Genomic DNA, 15,879 nt, shown 5'->3' with positions numbered 1-15,879 from the left:
ATTAACTAACATAACCCTAGTAAAAATGCCAAAAAAAAAAAAAATTGGCCCTTGTTTTAATTGAAATGCTTGCATGTTTAAACCAGGCTCCTAGTACTGGGCATGCTGTCACCCCATGTGAGTTTTGGCTAGACCCATTTCTGTGGTCCCTGAAATGATAAAGGTATCAACAACACCACTTGGACATGCTCCAGAAGTAGATGGGAACAGGGTGTTACTGAAAATACCTTTTACTATGCACACCTTTGGCTCTGCCTGACAGAAATGACCCACTCACTTTGGCTCTTCAGTGGAACTGCCTTCAGCCTGGCTCTGCTGCACGGTGAGAGAGGGCACTGTGAGACAGTCTGCTGGAACCCTGGAACCCTGGACCACTGTCCTGTTTTCCAGAGAAGCAACAAGGCTGAGCTACAACAACTGTACGAAGAAAATACCTCCTGGAGCTATATTACCAGAGTAATGTGGTTAAAACCTAGAAACATAATTATCACTAAGACCTGATCCTGTGAGGGGTAAGCATGTATAGTATTGTAAGCTTAACACCCACTGCCACTCAGAAAAAAAACTTGTGCATTCATTAGCATTAAATGCTGCACATATATACCAGATGAATATAATAATAACTTTTCAAAATTAAATCATATGCAGGATGATATAGATCCTGTTAAATATTATAGTAAACTGGACTCATTTTCTGAGTGGTTAATGAACTTATCTATAAAATGGAGAATAGCCCTTATTAGCATGGCTTGTATTTTGCTTACCATATATTTGTCTTGTTGCTGCCTGTATTGCATCTGTGGGTTTATGTCCAGAACATCTTCCATATTAATATAAGAACCTCTTCATCCTTGATCAGCAGGAAACAGTTACAGAAGGTAGACATTCACCCACTTTCCCTTTTACAGGAAAGGCTCATAAGATGCTGCTTCTTAAGAATAAGAAAATATCACATACAGTGGGAGGATTTGATAGCTGTATAAGTAGAAAAAATACTCAATATAATCTTAAGCTGGAAAATGCTTAGTACTGTCTTCAATAGCCCAAAAACCTTTTATTATGATCACTTCACTTCAGCAGCCTTGAGTTATTCTAAGCATAAAAAAGCCCTTGGTGAAATAGCTTCCTTTTGATCTAATCTCAACAACAACCACAAAACTTACTCTCTGCTCCCAGGAACTCTCCCAGAATTGCCTGCAGGAAGATGGACGGGAGATCACCATGTGGTCTGACAACCAATGCCTTCCTCTCCTTGAAAAACAAGCCTGAATGAGGGGGGGACTTCAAGATAACAGGAGCTGCTGACTGTTGTAGTTTGCTAATGCTGCTGCTATGCAAAATACCAGAAACGGATTGGCTTTTGTAAAGGAGCTTATTTGGTGTGCCAATCTGGATGTATTATGTCCCCCCAAATGCCATGTTCTTTGGTGCAATCTTGTGGACGCAGAAGTATTAGTGTCAATTAGGCTGGAACTTTTGACTGTTTCCATGGAGATGTGACCCACCCAACTGTGACACCTTAGATTAGGGTGTGAGCTTTGATTGAATGTTTCCATGGGGGTGTGGCCTCGCCCATTCAGCATGGGTCTTGATTAGTTCAATGGAGTCTTATAAAACAGCTCACAGGAGACTGGGACGCGGCGAGGGGCGCAGCCAGTGGGCTCCCGGCCAGGGAGTTGGGGATCTTGGCGCCCGGCTCCTCCCTCTCAGGGTCGCGCTCTGCAGGCAGGGGTGTGGAGGTTGCATGCTCCCCCTCCCTCAGCCGCGGTGAGGGCTGGTAAATGCTGAGGTCCTTCCCGCCTAGCTTCCGCCCCGGGCGGTTGGACGTCCGTAGCGTGGAGTCGGGAAGGCTCCCGACGCGGGGGGAACCCGGCTTTGCCCTCGGAGCGGGCGGAGCGCAGCCCTCAGGGCGGCGTGCTCGGAAAGCCCCGCGTCGGGCTGCGTGGAGCAGGCAGCGGAGCCCGTGCAGCGGGTCCCCCGACGTCTCCTCGGGAAGAAGGCGCGCGGGAGACCTGGAGACTCCGCGAGCCCCGTGCGGTACGAGCGGGGTCCTACCAGGCTGGAGACCGGGGGCGCGGGCGCCCCGAATTCTCAACCCCTTTCCCAGCCTTAAGGAGAGGTGATGCTTAAGCAGCCGGGAATCCGAGGCTGCGGGAAATGCACTGCAGTTAAAAATCCAGAAGCAGAAGTTGAAGGTTTAGCCACTGACCCATTTCACAGAATGTTTCATGCAATTGTGGACCAAAAGTCAGAGCTGTTTCTTACTTTTAAAAGATATCAGTGAGCCGACAGACAATAAATAATCATTTGATGAAGACGCATGGACTTGTCATTATGATGGACTATTGGTCATTTCTGAAAACTTCAACCACAATTACCATTTGAAAATTCAAGTATCAAAGAATATTGGATTTAGAATTTTGTTCGAGGACTTCAACTTTTATAGAGCCTACGGTTGGATTCTAATTTCATTCTCCAAAGTGATTCATGTCTTCAGTCCTTTGATAAAGTTAATTTTGAAGAGTTTTATATTTATAAACACCAAAAGATGGGAGAAAAAATGCTCTTCCTTCTTTTCTGGCACTACAGAATGCTCTAGGATCAACTTGTGTATTTCCTACCACAGTCCTACAACCGACCATTTCTTGAACGAGCCCTGGTTCCTTTTATTGGACAATGGTATTAGAAACAAAGATGTACTCATTGCTATTGTGATGTTGTTCCTTCTAGGCTCTCTCAGTTGACAGAGCAAGGAAATATATTTGTGTATACTAACCTGTGTTATATACACATACCTACTTCGACATGTAACCATCTAAATCTATATTAGGCTAAACATGAGTATATTGAAGTTTTCAGCTCAGTCCATTACTATATGGCTCATTCTAGCCTATTGCCCTTGCTTTTATGTAAAATCCACCTCCAGTAATAAGAAGCCTTCCTCCCGCCATCCTTCATCAATTCATGTAATCGTTCAATTCTGGTACAGTTGCATAGCCGTATCAAAACTGTTAACCCCTATACCCCCATGAAAAACAACTCTGTCAGCTGGAGTACAGTATTATTTGTAGTTCCTTTTGCCCTTAGTCTTACAGACTTCACTGATTTCCAAAGGTCAGGACCTTTTCCTTTCAACCCATCAATAAGTTTGTTTCATACATTTGTGGCACAATTGGAGTTTTTGGTCATAGTCTGTCTGCATTTCTTCCTGGGATCCCCAGACCTTATAAATGATTTTTTAAATTCATACATGTTAAGGTTCACTCCTTGTACTTTAAAGCTTTGTGGGCTTTGGTTAAAAAAAAAAAAAAGAGCTCCCAAAGAGAAGGACCTCAGAGCTGCAGCCAAGAGAAACATTTTGAAGATGGCTGTTGAAAGTAGACTTTTGCTACTCCAGAGTTTGCCTTGGAAAAACTAAGAGAATACTTCCAGATGCCTAGAGAGAAATGTCCTGAGAGAAAGCCATGTTGAAACACAGCCTGGGTGCAAAGGAAGAAGATGCCAGCCACATGCCTTCCCAGACAATAGAAGTGCTCCAGATGCCATTGGCCATTCTTCTGTGAAGGTATCCTGTTGTTGATGCCTTAGCTTGGACACTTTTATGGGCTTAAGACTGTAACTTTGTAACCAAATAAGCCCCCTTTGTAAAAGCCTATCCATTTCTGGTATTTTGCATAATGGCAGCATTAGGAAACTGGAACATTTGGTGGTGGCTGTAAGAGCTTACACTCTAGGGACAATTACAATAATTGTTCCCCTGATAGGATGTGCTCTAAGATTCAATTCTGTGTTTACACATTGTAGTTAGTCCATATTGGTGAGGCATTATAGTGTTTGCCTTTGTTCTGGTGTACTTCACTGAAAATGCTGTCTACATCCCTAGATTGTAAGCTCTTACAGCAGTCAAATCTATTCCTGAATTGTAATGGCTATCTCAATCTCTGAGAGGCTAATCCCTTTGTGTATAAACTGATTGATCCCTGGAATTTTGGGTATCTGTGTGACACCTGAAACTCAGAGCTAGAGCTTGGTAGCTATGAACGGCAGCATTAGCACATGCAGCAACTGTTTAAAAAAAGATGAAAAAGAGCCCAGACTTCAATTAGAGATAAGACTAGGGCAGATCAGGCCAAAGGGTAAAGGTCAAAACTGATTGTGTTTTAAAACTTCAATTTCCATGTGAGACCAAAGGAGGAGATGTTTATTTGGTGCAGGATCTATATTTTCTAAACTATATAATTTCTACAGTTTGTTCAAACACCATAATTGCATGGAACTTTGAATAGGAAGTGAGATATGATAGCTTTGTATAGGTTAGAGTGAAATAGCAACAAATCCCAAAGTAATTTGGACAGAGAATAAAAATATATATGCAGGGCACCCCTGAGGAGCTGGGTTTAAATGTAGAAATGTTGGACTTCCTCACCTGGGTAGTTGTTGATGTTCTCACAAACATTGAGGACTGACAGTTTTGTATGCTGAGCCCTCTATCTTGGGGCTTGCCCTTATGAAGCTTGTTACTGCAAAGGAGAGTCTAAACCTGCTTATAATTTTGCCTAAGAGTCTCCCCCTGAGTACCTCACTGTTGCTCAGATGTGGCCCTCGCTCTCCAGCTAAGCCAACTTGGCAGGTGAGAACATTGCCCTCCCCGCTATGCAGGACCTGACTCCCAGAGGTGTAAATCTCCCTGACAATGCAGGATATGACTCTCAGAGATGAATTGACCTAGCACTGTGGGATTGAGAACCTCTTCTTGACCTAAAGGAGGATGTGAAATGAAACAAAATAAAGTTTCAGTGGCTGAGAGATTTCAAATGGAGCCAAGAGGTCATTCTGGTGGGCATTCTTACACACTATATAGATAACCCTTTTTAGGTTTGTATGTATTGGAATAACTAGCAGTAAATACCTGAGGCTAATCAAACTGAAACCCCATAGCCCTGACTCTTGAAGATGATTGTATAACAATGTAGCTTACAGTGGGTGACAGTGTGACTGTGAAAACCTTGGGGATCACACTTCCTTTATCCAGTGTATTTGAATAGAAAAATGGGGACAAAAAGTAAATGAAAAACAGGGTGGGATGGGGGGTGATTTGAATGTTCTTTTTTATTTTTATTTTTAATTCTTTTCCTTTTCCTTCTGGTGTAAGGAAAGTGTTCAAAAATAGATTGGGGTGATGAATACACAGCTACATGATGGTACTATGAACAGTTGATTGTACACCATGGATGCCTGGTATGTGAATATATCACAATAAAACTGAATTTAATTTTAAAAATGCTGTCTACAGGACCCATTTACCTCGTGGGGTGTCTCACAGTTTCACTCCTTTTTGCAGTTGCTCAGTAGTCCTTTGTATGTACACACAACAGTTCACCATTCTGTTCCTCAGCCATCGTACCCTTAGGCCACCATCACCTGTTGCAGATCATGAATAGTGCCTGCATGAACACCAGTGTGCAAATGTCCACCCATGTCCCGACTCTCAGATCTTCCAAACATATACCCCATAATGGGGTTGCAGGACCCTGTGGCACCCACATACTTAGCTTCTTGTGGAACCATCACAATGTTCTCCAGAAAGGCTACAACAGTTAATAGGTACATCCCTCTCTCCATGTTTTCTCCAGCACTTTTATCCCTATTTATATTTTTCCCTACAAGTTTATGGACATATATTCATATACTGTGCAATTATCCACAGTGTACAATCAGTTGTTCACATTATCATCATATAGTTGTGCATTTATCACCACAGCACTTGAGCATATTGATTATTACAAAAAAAGTCTTTTTAATAAATAAAAAAGATAATAAGAAAAATAAAATATCATACAATACAATATAATAGTAAGGTCAGTCAACAAAATCACTATGAAGAATCCTATATCCCCCCCTTATACCCCTCTCTCATGCACATTTAGCTTTGATATATTGCCTTTGCTACATTTAATGGAAGCATATTGCAATGTTACTGTTGACCACAGACTCCAGTTTTCTTTGATTATATTTTTTCCTCAATACCATCTGTTCTAGTTTTCTAAAGCAGCCAGAATGCAAAACACCAGAAATGGACTGGCTTTTATAAAGGGGGTTTATTTGGTTTCACAGTTACAGTTTCAAGGCCATACGTGTCCAAGGTAACACATCAACAATCAGTTACCTTCACTGGAGAATGGTCAATGGTGTCCGGAAAACCTCTGTTAGCTGGGAAGGCACATGGCTGGCATCTGCTCCAAGTTCTGGTTTCCAAATGGCTTTCTCCCAGGATGTTCCTCTCTAGGCTTTAGCTCCTCAGAAATGTCACTCTTAGTTGCTCTTGGGATATTTGTCCTCTCTTAGCTTCTCTGGAGCAAAAGTCTGCTTTCAAAGGCCATCTACAAAATGCCTCTGTAAGCTGAAGCTTATCTCTCATTTCCTGTGCATTCTTAAGAATGTCCCTCTTGGCTGTAGCAAAGTTCCCTCCTGTCTGAGCTTATATAGTGCTCCAGTAGACTAATCAAGGCCCGTGCTGAATGGAGGGGGCACACCTCCATGGAAATTACCCAATGAAAGATCTTGCCCACAGTTCAGTGATCACATCTCCATGGAAACATCCAGTCAAAAGTCTGCAACCTAATCAACACCAATACGTTTCCTGACCACACAAGACTGCATCAAAGATAATGGCATTTTGGGGGACATAATACTTCCAAGCCAGCACACCATCCCTTTTCAACACTTTGCATGGTTGGCCTTCATTTGTCCTCCCACATGTAAAATATTCCCACATTTGTACATTTACTCACAATCATTGTCCACTCTAGCTTTTGCCAAGTCATACGGTCCCAGATCCTATTGTCTGTCTTTACCTCTGGTGTCATACATGCTCCTAGCCCATCCCTTTTTTTTGGGGGGGGGGGTCTTCAATCATTTTTTTTAATTAAATTCAGTTTTATTGAAATACATTCACACACCATACAAACATCCATGGTATACAAGCCACTGTCAACAGTATGATAACATAGTTATGCATTCATCACCACAATCTATCTCTGAATATTTTCCTTACATCAGAAAGAACCAGAACCAGAATGAAAAATAAAAGTGAAAAAAGAACACCTCCATCCCACCCCATTTGTCCTTTAGTTTTTATCCCCATTCCTCCACTCATTCATACACTAGATAAAGGGGGTGTGATTCACAAGGTCTTCACAATCACACTGTCACCCCTTGTAATCTACATTATTATATAATTGTCTTCAGGAGTCCAGACTGCTGGGCTGGAGTTTGGTAGTTTCAGGTATTTACTTCTAGCTATTCCAATACATTGAAACCTAAGAGGTGTTATGTATAAAATGCATAAGAATGTCCACCAGAGTGACCTCTCGACTCCATTTGAAATCTCTCAGCCACTGAAACTATTTCATCTCATTTTGCATCCCCCTTTTGGTCAAGAAGATACTCTCAGTCCCATGATGCCAGGTCCACATTCATCCCCGGGAGTCATACTCTGCATTGCCAGGGAGATTTACACCCCTGGGAATCGGGTCCCACGTAGTGGGGAGGGCAGCGAGTTCACCTGTCGAGATGGCTCAGTTAGAGAGAGAGAGTAGCCCATCCCTTTAAGCTTCACTCACAGACATCTTTTTTCAGTGTACTTGAAATATTCTGCTACCATCATACAGTATTATGCTATCCATTTCTGGATCTATACAGTCAGTCCTGCTGAACATTCTGTAGTCCTTCAGCATCAAATGCCCATGTTAACACACTTTCTATCTCCTGATAGCCTGTGTCATCAACATAGTGTCCTCGAGGTTCTTCCACATTTTTATATGTTCCATCTCTTTGATCTTAAACCTGCATGACATTCCATCATGTGTATATACAACAGCTTGTTTATTCACTTGTCCATTGATGAACATTTGGGCTGTTTCCATCTCTTGGCAATCGTGAATAATGCCACAATAAATGTCAGTTTACAAATGTCTGTTTGTGTCTTACCTTTCGGTTCCTCTGAGTATATACCTAGTAATGGAATAGCTGGGTTATATGGCAAATCTATGCTAGCTTCCTGAGGAACCTCCACACAGTCTTTCAGAGTCATTGCACCATTCTACATTCCCACCAACAGTAAATAAGTGTGCCTTTTCTCCACAGTGGTATCTTTTTTCAACCACTCCATTTTAGCAGCTTTTAGTTTTTTAAGAAATGGAACCTATATCCTGTAATATGTTAGATATTTTATATATACTTCTTTGGCAGGATAAAAGCATAAAACTATTTGAAGGTAAGAACATTTACTCCTCTCCTGTGTAAGTTAGAGCAATGCAGCAGGTGTGTGTCAAAAATATTATACACTAGATATGGTCCAAAATCATTCCATTTGCTTGTTTAATGATGTTCAGATTTCACTGGTCAATCCTTCAGTTTCTGCAGAACTATCTCCATTAACTGTGTTCTTTGTATCCTCTTCACATCCAGGAGACAAGAAACACAAAGCGTTAACAGAAAAGCTTATGACGATTTATGCTATAAACTTCAGGAGCTTCTTTACAGTCTCCCAGGCTATCATCCAACAAGGCATCCAATACCCCATACATGCCTGGAGATTCCTGTTAATGAGGGATTCATCAGGTGTTGTTGCCAATTTTATAGCTCACTTCTGACTATTTTGGCAGCTGATCATCAGTGTGGGATTGAATCAGAATTGCTAGCTGGCTTGAGTGTATTTCCCAGCCTTTGTAATAAGCCCAGCTCTAAGGAATTCACCCTTGTAATCCTCTGTAACATCAGCAGCATCTTACAAACAAAATAATTGCAAAGGACGTCCCCTTTGGTTTCCTCTACAGCAAGTTCATCACAAATTTGCTTTTCATAAGTACAAAGACATTCCAGGGCCTCACTACAGAGGTCCACTTCTCAAGGAACTTGATTCTGATGTAACAGGAGTTCACTATATTCACCCACCTTATCAGGGGATGTCTGGTGTTTTCCTAAATTCTTCTAAAATCTCTGCTGCCATTTCACAATCTTCTAATAAATGGGAAGCAATAGCATAACCCATCCATGATGCTCTCTCTGCAGTTCAAAGCCAAAGTAATTGATATCTCACTTCCCTGTAACCCTCAAGACTCACATTTGAATCTGTAGTAAAGAAAGTTCACTTAAGATGGAAAGACTGTCATCATCCCATTTTAGTGCATTTCTATAACCCTTACTGGCTTCATCATATTTCTTGTCAGACCTTTGAAGAAGGCCATAAACATGCCAATTCATGTGACTCTTCAAGTCATTTCTCAAACTCTAGAACCAATCCATGAGCTTCTTCTTTTGTCCAGAAAGTTCAATGTTAGTTCTTTCATAGCCGAGGTTTCCCCATGCTCTGCCAATTTGGGATTAGAGATGATTTGCTCACAGAACTTCAATCCATTTCCACAAATGTTCATAACATCTCAAGCCCTGCATGGAGAGTGGCCTTCTCCTTGGGCTGGAGGCCTACGGCCCCTGCTTCTTCCACCACTCAGCTCATCAGGCTGTTTGTCCTGGCTGAGTCAGCCTTGAACACCCCAGCCTGCTGTGGCCATCTGGATACCCCTTTCCTTGCATGGTCTTTTTCCCTTTCTCCCTTAATGCCATCACACCAATGCGTCTCCGTTGGCGGTTCCTGTGGTACCTGGACAGACAGACAGAGCAGCCTGGACCATGGACACAGAGGCCTTCCCCACATGGGTCACCCCTCTGTACTATTTTTCAATATCTCATGGATATATAATCATTTCAAGATAAAAATAAAAAGGAACATGAATCACTGGGTGAGCTATACACAGAAAAGGGCAGATAGACTTTGAGAAGTCAGGGCTAAGTGACAAAAATAAGATAAATGATACACCACCATTTATGTAAGTTTAAAAAATATGCATGGAGGTTCCAGTTCTATAGCTGTGAAACTTTCAGACAGACTGTGATCAACTATTATAATTGTGCTCCACAAGGCAAAGAGAAACACTTGAAATAAATACTAACATAAGAATTATTAGCAGAGAAATAGAACTATTAAAAGGAAACAATTAGAAAAGTTGAAACTGAAAAATGCAATATCTAAAATAAAAACAGGATAAGCCCAATAGCAGAATGGCAATTGCAGAAGAAAGTCAGTGAACTTGAAAACTAAGCAACAGAAATTAAGCACTCTGAAGAACAGAGAGGAAAATGATCAAAAATAAAATGATCAGAGCCTTAGAGACCAATGGGACAACATCAAAAGATCTAACATACATGTAAGTGGAGTCTCAAAAGAAGGGAAACCTGATGAGCCAGGTGGTACATGAGATGATACATGCAAACACATGCTACATACATAATACGAACCACGTCCAGCTACTCCCCAGTAACCGACAACCATGACAAAGAAAGGCAGCCTCTGCCCACAGTGCCCTTTGGGGTTCTGGACAACCGTCTCCCTAATCCAGCTATCCTCTACACTCCATCTGGGAAATTTCCATGGAAACTGTGGAGACATCCAGTTGTGGATTCAGGGAACCTGCTATGAACCACTTAACACTGAGTCCAACCTTCCCATCTTGGGTGGCTCTGCTCAGATGGCAACACCGAAGTTGGAAAGACATAATGGTCTTCTCTTATTAGATGGAAGTGGCATAGTCAAAACAGAAGCAAGTCTGGTCCCACAGGTGTGTTCTCCTTACAGGAAAAGACTGGCCACCCCTTAAGGCTATTTGCGCCTGCCCTGGATCACTCACAGGGGCAGCTTTGGCTACCTGGGGATGGCTCTTTTAGGACATCCCCATGGATGCTTGGGCTTGGTTTGCTGATGGCTCAGTCAAACCAAAAGCTATCAGTGTCCATCCAGCCCTAACAGCAATGCTGGACGATTAGCTGTGGTGAGGGCCACCATCACCACTGCCTGAGAAGATACTTGAGCTGTAGTTTGTCTTCCCTGCTTCTTGGGTTGTTGCTAATGGGTGAGCATGTGGGTTGAGTACCTGGGTGATGATTCAGTGGTTTAAGACCTCCCTCTGTGGGGCCACAAGCTCTGGAAAGGCACCGTCATGGGCTGACAGGAAATGTAACTTATGTGGATGCCTCAAGAAGGGTCTGACACAGATGATCCCAAATGGAGCCAGGTGGCCGATGGCTACCAGGTCCACTGTCAGCCTGGGCATGGCCATCCTGCCACCACAGCCCAATGGGCTCAACACATGCATGCCAAGGAGGCCTGGGTGGCCCACAGGGCCGGGTGCCCTACAGTGTTCAGCCCATCTTAAGGTGAACAAGGACAGGGAGCTCGAGGGGTGGGTCCAGCCTGCCCAGTCTCAGCAATTAGACTCCACCAGTCCCGTGCCACCAGCTCGAGGCTGCTACTGGTGTTTAATGGTCATTAACACTTACTCTGGCTGTAGAGTTTCCACCCGGGTGAGAGTGGCAGATTCTGGCCACACCACATAGCATGCAGTGTGTGCATTTGACCGGATGCGGTGGCCATGTGCTGTGGGTCAGGCAGGAGGGCAAGAAAGCCACGAGGGCTTCTGCTGGGCCTGCTGCCCTCAACCACTTCCACAGGAGCGCAGATCCCCTCAGACGTGCGCAAACACATGGAAGGACCCTGGTTTCAGTCAGACATATTCACATGCTTTTCCAGATGCCCGTATGCTATACCACGGGCTACACCACGCCCAGGTAACAGTGACCTAAGTCAGGTCCAGCCATATCCCACCAGTGTAGCGGCTGAGGCTCTTGGGCCATGTGTTTGTTTTGGGGGAGGGTGGGCCTCGGAAGTGTCTCCGTTGGGGTGGGGCTGCCATTTGGCCATGGCCTCCTGTGGTCACTGTCATGGACACCATCCCTGGACCACTTTCCCTTTGTTGGGTCCTGGGCAAAGAAGGTGGCTCTGGGTGGGGGGTCGCTTCCTGGCTCCAGGCAGCAGCACAAGGACTGACCCCTGGCAGGGGCTCCACACCCCGGCACCATGGTCAGGAGCCCACCCACCAGGGTCAGGGAGGGGCACGGCCCTAGATCAGCAGGTCCAGCTGGACACCATGCCAGTCACAGGGACAAGGACCTGCCCAGATGGTCCCGGCAGAGCAGGCCGTCAGAAAGGCAGGTGCAGGACTGCTCACCTGCCCTGACCTCCAGGACTTCCTGGCCTCCTCCTGCTGATGACAGCCTGATCCAGTTTGTGGAACCCATGACAGGCTGACAGTACTGCTACTGGGAGCGTCCGGGGGAGGACTGTTGGGAATTCCCTGGTCCCCAGCATCCTAGGGTCCCACAGAGGGGCCGGACCACAGGGCCCGACCCTCCCCGGAGGCTGAGCCGCCCCTGCGGCTGGTCACGTTGGCAGTGAAGCAGGATAAGGGAGACCTCCAGGGGAGGGATTGCTGCTGACTGCTTGCTCCAAGCCCCTGCGCCCCGCCCCCCAGGTGCCACCCACTGTGCGCTCTCCCTCTCTGAGGGCAACCAGTGCTGCCCTGTGACGTGACAACAAACAGCTGTTAGTCCCCTCTGGGCACCTGCAGAGCTGTGGCAGTCCTGCTCCCTCCGTCCTCTGTGGCGTTGCGGGTCTCCCCAGCCCGATTAGCTCCGCCCTCTGCGTGGGAGACCAGACTTCCGCGCCCCCCGCGCCCCCTTCCCGGGACCAGCTGCGGCCCCCAGATCTGGCCTCACTCCACGCCCGCTCTGGGTGCCCTCCGCTCGCAGCACACAAGCACCTTCTTGCCTAGCCCCTTTGCACGGCAGCCTCCTCTGGCCGAAAACTCCACTAGGCTGGTCCCTTGGGGCCTTCGCAATTCCTCCTCAGTGTCCCCAACTCTTAGTCCTCAGCCAAGTGAGTGAGGGGGGCTTTTATCCAATCCCCTCTTCCTGGGAGTGCGACGCGCTTATGGAAGCCCTGTGCACCGGCTTGGTTCTAGAGGGGCTCTTCAGAGAACAGCAGGGCGACCCGGGAGACTCGCAGCAGCAGCCCAGACTCGCCCCGACACCGGGCCCAGCCGGGCTCCCGGACACCGCAGGGTGCCCCGGTCCCCCTGACCCTCACTGCGACGCCCTTCCTCCCACCGCGCACACAGGGCGGGCAGAGGTTGCTGGGCCTGTGGGCTCAGCTCCCACCCCGGAACTCTGGGCGAATAAGGAAGACAAGAACCCTCACGAGTGGGTCGAGGGATTTTTCTGCACACGCCTCCCCACTTGCCAAAGTGCGCCCTAACTTGGGCTTCGTCTGGTCAGGAAGGAGACGCGGTCTAGTCAGGGTCGGATCTAGCGTCCTGAGGGTTAGGTCAGCGTCCCCGCCCCTGGAGTCCTGTCCGGTCCAATGCACCTCCCTTGGGTTGGGGGTTGCCGAAGGTGCAGCTCCAGTAAGAGCCCCTGGGGGCTCCCCTCCCCTTGCCCGCCACCCCGTTGTCGCGTCTCGTCCCGGCGGCCGCCAGGTGGCGGCACAGGCCCACCAGTGGGCGGAGGGGTCTGGCGGCACCGCCTGGACGCCTCTCGCCGGAAGGGGTGAGGGGTGCGCAGTCCTGCCTGGGGTCAGGGTCCCGCCCGGCGGGCGGCCGAGGGGGACCTGAGCCACTCGCGTGGCTCGAGTGTGTGGGGAGGGGGGACCACGAGCGGGTGCGCGGGATGCGCCTCGGCTGCTCATTCGGCACACGCTGACCCCTTGGTCCGGGGGTCACCGGCTGGGGCGTGGCGTGCGGAGCGCGAACTGGAGGAGCTCCCGTTGTGAGCAGCGGACCACGACCCTCCCAAGGGCGCAGGAGGAGAGGGAAAATCCGAGGCGGGTGGGGCCTGGGTCTGGGTACGCAGATCCGGGCGCAGGAGGCGCAGGCGCGCAGGTCCGGGCCCGCGGGGCGGGGAGGGGCGCGGGTTTGCATTGTCACGCCCCTTCCCGCCCGGGTTTGTTTTTCTCCGATTCCCCGAAGTGACCCCACACCAGGCGGGTTCCGGAAGGGGCTGGGGCGGGGAGGGGCCGGGGGCTGGGGAGGAGCGTCCTGGCTTCAGCAGGGCCGTTGCGTGACAGGGCCGGAGAGGGCCGGAGCACAGGATGTGAGAGACGGCGATGGTGGTTTGGTGGGGCCGAGGCTGGTTTGTGGGTGAGCCCCGCCCATCCGCCATATCCCTCCCGAGTTCAGAACCTTCTGAGAACGCAGAAAGTGGTGAAGCCCCCAAACCCATTAGCGACATGTAATTCCGCCCTTTTGAGCTTCTTTTGCAAGCACCGCCCCAAACCCATTCCTTTGCAGAGGGTTGTAACCTGAGCCTGGTCACAAACCCGGACTGGCGTCCTTAGATGACCCCAGACCCCAGGCAAATCTGAGAGGAGAGGTCCTTGGAGAAGGAAAACCCGGGAAAGCCTGCGGATCCGTATGTGGGCACATCTACGCCTATCCAATCAAACCACGCCAGCGCCCACCTCCCATCTCCGCAGAATTTCCCTTCTCACTTCGGGGAGACAGATTTGAGCCTGGCCTCCAGTGACCTTGCTGCTCCACTTTGCAATAAAGCTTTCTTTTCTCAAAAGCCCAGGCGTCATTGTAGTGGCTCTTGTGCGCCGGGCAGCGAGCTCTTTCTTGGTAACAGAAACTGAGACAGGGAAACCGCCACCGCCTTGGGTCGGGTCTCTCACTGCTTGTGGGCGGTGAGGGGCACCCACGCTCAGGACCCCGACATTTCCCTCAAGACTGTGTCTTGTGGAGGACCCCCCCCCCGCACATCCATGCTTTCCCACACCCCTGGAGCTAGAAGGCAGCTAGTCTCCCCCTTGTTTCCTTATTTCGCCCTGACCGTGGGCTCAACCCATGGACCCTTTCTGCCTATCTGGTTTCAAAGAGAAGAAGAGTTTAATGCTAGGCAGGAAGCAGGAGATCAAGCAGTTATTGGCCCCAAAATCTGTCTCTCCAAGTCTAAGGAGTTCACGATTTTTACGGATTCAATCAAGGGGGGATGGAGTTGTTACCATCACAGTAGTGAGTACACACAGCTGGGACCAGGCTCGAATGACCATCACAATAGTGAGAACACATGGATGAGACTAGTTGCAATACTAGTTTGAGGTATTAACTTCTGCCTATTCTACAGTATAGAAAGAAAAGCACCTATGTAATGATTCAATAAGCATAATCATATGTTAATTCTTAATTTCTTAGTTACATCTCCCTTGGGGCGATGGGCTGTCCCTTTTAAAAGAGTCAGGTTCCTTTAGTTCAGGGTTCCTCTCCTGTGCAGCTGTCTTCTGGCCTTTGGGAATTGGGGCTTGGGAAGCAGCCTGAGAAACGGATGATAACCACACCCTCACTATTGTGATCAAGAAATTAACGGGCCATGCCCCTTCCCCGGGAGGTGAGGACCCGGTAGGATGAGCCGTGCCTCCTGATCACGCTTCCCACACTGCCTTCTGGATGTCCTCTTGCTACTAGCAGGGTTGTGGGGATCTGCTTTTGCCCCCTTTACACCCTACATTTTCCATGCATTAAATTAAATCCAGGCCAAGTTGCATTCTGAGCCCTGAGATTCCTTCCTATCCTGTTTTGCACCTGTTGGAAATAAAGCTGTACCTGTAAGGGAATAAACGCTGACTCGGTTCTGGAGGAGAAAAAGAATTTATTTACGGTCTTACAAGACAGGCAGCCCAGCCAGAAACATGGGGTAGTGTGGTGCGGGGGAAAAAGAACATGGCGATCTTTAATCTCCTATTCCTAATACCCAAGTCCCTCCCCTGTTTCCCCGTTGGCTGGTACTCCAGACATTACAGCCTATCCGAGAGAGCTAACTAGCCCGCCTTTGAGATTTTGAATTGTACAGCCTATCGGAGACAGTTCATTCAGTTTAAATTTCCTGCTGGCAGTTTCCGCCTCTGATTATACCCCATATCCCTTTACATCCCAG

The 15,879-nt window shown here is 47.5% G+C and overlaps 1 long non-coding RNA gene and 1 pseudogene across 1 annotated transcript; one reads left to right on the top strand and one right to left on the bottom strand.

Moving 5' to 3' along the window:
* Positions 1-273: 273 nt before the first annotated feature.
* Positions 274-9,598, bottom strand: LOC119535909 (annotated as a pseudogene).
* A 4,392-nt stretch (positions 9,599-13,990) lies between these two features.
* Positions 13,991-14,822, top strand: LOC119538848. The gene is made up of 2 exons (XR_005217658.1): positions 13,991-14,087; positions 14,238-14,822. It is a non-coding gene; the product is annotated as an uncharacterized LOC119538848 (long non-coding RNA).
* Positions 14,823-15,879: the final 1,057 nt, after the last annotated feature.

Source organism: Choloepus didactylus, chromosome 6 (genome assembly GCF_015220235.1).
Source record: "Choloepus didactylus isolate mChoDid1 chromosome 6, mChoDid1.pri, whole genome shotgun sequence".
Classification (NCBI taxonomy): Eukaryota; Metazoa; Chordata; class Mammalia; order Pilosa; family Megalonychidae; genus Choloepus; species Choloepus didactylus.
The sequence above is the reverse complement of the archived record's forward strand: the minus strand, read 5'-3'. Positions and strand labels throughout refer to the sequence as shown.